Source organism: Babylonia areolata, chromosome 31 (assembly GCF_041734735.1).
Source record: "Babylonia areolata isolate BAREFJ2019XMU chromosome 31, ASM4173473v1, whole genome shotgun sequence".
NCBI classification, from domain to species: Eukaryota; Metazoa; Mollusca; class Gastropoda; order Neogastropoda; family Buccinidae; genus Babylonia; species Babylonia areolata.
In genome coordinates, this window is record NC_134906.1 from 7448402 (window position 1) to 7451885 (window position 3484).

Here is a 3484-nt window from a genome sequence, read left to right on the forward strand (position 1 = left end):
AAGGATTTAGTGCAGAGGGAAAAAGGAGGATAGAAAGAAAGAATTTAGTGCAGAGAGAAATGGAAGATAGAAAGAAAGGATTTAGTGCAGAGAGAAAAGGGGGACAGAAAGAAAGAATTTAGTGCAGAGAGAAAAGGGGGACAGAAAGAAAGAATTTAGTGCAGAGAGAAAAGGGGGATAGAAAGAAAGGATTTAGTGCAGAGAGAAAAGGGGGACAGAAAGAAAGGATTTAGTGCAGAGAGAAAAGGGGGACAGAAAGAAAGGATTTAGTGCAGAGAGAAAAGGGGGACAGAAAGAAAGAATTTAGTGCAGAGAGAAAAGGGGGACAGAAAGAAAGGATTTAGTGCAGAGAGAAAAGGAAGATAGAAAGAAAGGATTTAGTGCAGAGAGAAAAGGGGGACAGAAAGAAAGAATTTAGTGCAGAGAGAAAAGGGGGACAGAAAGAAAGAATTTAGTGCAGAGAGAAAAGGGGGATAGAAAGAAAGGATTTAGTGCAGAGAGAAAAAGGAGGATAGAAAAAAAAGAATTTAGTCAGAGAGAAAAGGAAGATAGAAAGAAAGAATTTAGTAAAGAAAGAAAAGGAAGATAGAAAGAGTTTAGTGCAGAGAGAAAAGGAAGATAGAACGAATTTAGTACAGAGAGAACAGGAAGATAGAAAGAAAGAATTTAGTGCAGGAAGAAAAGGAGGATAGAAAGAAAGGATTTAGTGCAGAGAGAAAAGGAGGATAGAAAGAAAGAATTTAGTGCAGAGAGAAAAAGAGGATAGAAAGAAAGAATTTAGTGCAGAGAGAAAAAGAGGATAGAAAGAAAGAATTTAGTGCAGAGAGAAAAGGAAGATATAAAGAATTTAGCGCAGAGAGAAAAGGGGGGTCGAAAGAAAGAATTTAGTAGAAAGAAAAGGAAGATAGAAAGAATTTAGTGCAGAGAGAAAAGGAGGATAGAAAGAAAGGATTTAGTGCAGAGGGGAAAAGGAGGATAGAAAGAAAGAATTTAGTGCAAAGAGAAAAAGAGGATAAAAAGAAAGAATTTAGTGCAGAGAGAAAAGGAAGATATAAAGAATTTAGCGCAGAGAGAAAAGGGGGGTAGAAAGAAAGAATTTAGTAAAGAAAGAAAAGGAAGATAGAAAGAATTTAGTGCAGAGAGAAAAGGAAGATAGAAAGAAAGAGTTTAGTGCAGAGAGAAAAGGAGGATAGAAAGAATTTAGTGCAGAGAGAAAAGGAGGATAGAAAGAAAGAATTTAGTGCAGAGAGAAAAGGAGGATAGAAAGAATTTAGTAGAAACAAAAGGAGTATAGAAAGAAAGGATTTAGTGCAGAGAGAAAAGGAGGATAGAAAGAAAGAATTTAGTGCAGAGAGAAAAGGAGGATAGAAAGAATTTAGTGCAGAGAGAAAAGGAGAATAGAAAGAATTTAGTGCAGAGAGAAAAGGGAGATAGAAAGAATTTAGTACGTAAAGAAAAGGGGGATAGAAAGAAAGAATTTGGTGCAGAGAGAAAAGAAGGAAAGAAAGGAGGATAGAAAGAATTTAATATGGAAAGGAAAGGAAGATAGAAAATCTTCCATATAAAAAGAAAAGGTATAGAAACAAAGACTCTGATAAGACAGACTTTAATACAGAAAGAAGAAAAGGAAAGAAAGAAAGAAAGACTTCAATACAGAAAAAAAGGGAGAAAGAAAGAATTCCATTAAAAAAAAAATAATAAAAAAACAATAGAAACAAAATTAATACGACAGACTTTAACACAGAAACAAAAGGAAGAGAAACAAAGACTTTAATACAACAGCCTTTTAACTCACTCAGTACGGTCAGTCCTCTCTTCTCCTCTACACAGACCCCTCGGATGTCCAGTGGGTGTCTGTATGACCCAACCTTTAGCTTCCGTCGTCAGAATTGTGGTATTCTTTGTCAACATTCACCTCTTCAGTATAAGAGCCTTCCGCTTGCAATATTTTGATGATGGTAATTGGCGTGAAACGCTGTTAACTCTCTCCATACGAACGGCGAAAGAGACGACGTTAACAGCGTTTCACCCCAGTTACCATCATGAAAATATTGCAAGCGGAAGGCTCTTATACTGAAGAGGTGAATGTTGACAAAGAATACCACAGTTCTGACGATGGAAGCTAAAGGTTGGGTCATTCAGACACCCACTGGACATCCGAGGGGTCTGTGTAGAGGAGAAGAGAGGACTGACCGTACTGAGTGAGTTAACGTCGTCTCTTTCGCCGTTCGTATGGAGAGAGTTAAAATATAGAAAAAAAACAGAAAGAGAAACAATGGGAAGGGATGGCAATAACTGCTGGAAGCAGCCAGACAAAAACTGTTTAATGGAACCAGCCAGACATAACAACAATAACTGTTTAATGGAACCAGCCAGACATAACGACAATAACTGTTTAATGGAACCAGCCAGACATAACGACAATAACTGTTAGTAATGGAACCAGCCAGACATAACGACAATGACTGTTTAATGGAACCAGCCAGACATAACGACAATAACTGTTTAATGGAACCAGCCAGACATAACGACAATAACTGTTTAATGGAACCAGCCAGACGTAACGACGATAACTGTTTAATGGAACCAGCCAGACATAACGACAATAACTGTTAGTAATGGAACCAGCCAGACATAACGACAATAACTGTTTAATGGAACCAGCCAGACATAACGACAATAACTGTTTAATGGAACCAGCCAGACATAACGACAATAACTGTTTAATGGAACCAGCCAGACATAACGACAATAACTGTTAGTAATGGAACCAGCGAATAACGACAATAACTGTTTAATGGAACCAGTCAGACATAACGACAAAAACTGTTTAATGGAACCAGCCAGACATAACGACAATAACTGTTTAATGGAACCAGCCAGACATAACGACAATAACTGTTTAATGGAACCAGCCAGACGTAACGACGATAACTGTTTAATGGAACCAGCCAGACATAACGACAATAACTGTTTAATGGAACCAGCCAGACATAACGACAATAACTGTTTAATGGAACCAGCCAGACATAACAACAATAACTGTTTAATGGAACCAGCCAGACATAACGACATTAACTGTTTAATAAAAAGAGTCAGACATAGCGACAATAACTGTTTAATGGAACCAGCCAGACATCACGACAATAACTGTTTAATGGAACCAGCCAGACATAACGACAATAACTGTTTAATGGAACCAGCCAGACATAACGACAATGACTGTTTAATAGAACCAGCCAGACATAACGACAATAACTGTTTAATGGAACCAGCCAGACATAACGACAATGACTGTTTAATAGAACCAGCCAGACATAACGACAATAACTGTTTAATGGAACCAGCCAGACATAACGACAATAACTGTTAGTAATGGAACCAGCCAGACATAACGACAATAACTGTTTAATGGAACCAGCCAGACATAACGACAATAACTGTTTAATGGAACCAGCCAGACGTAACGACGATAACTGTTTAA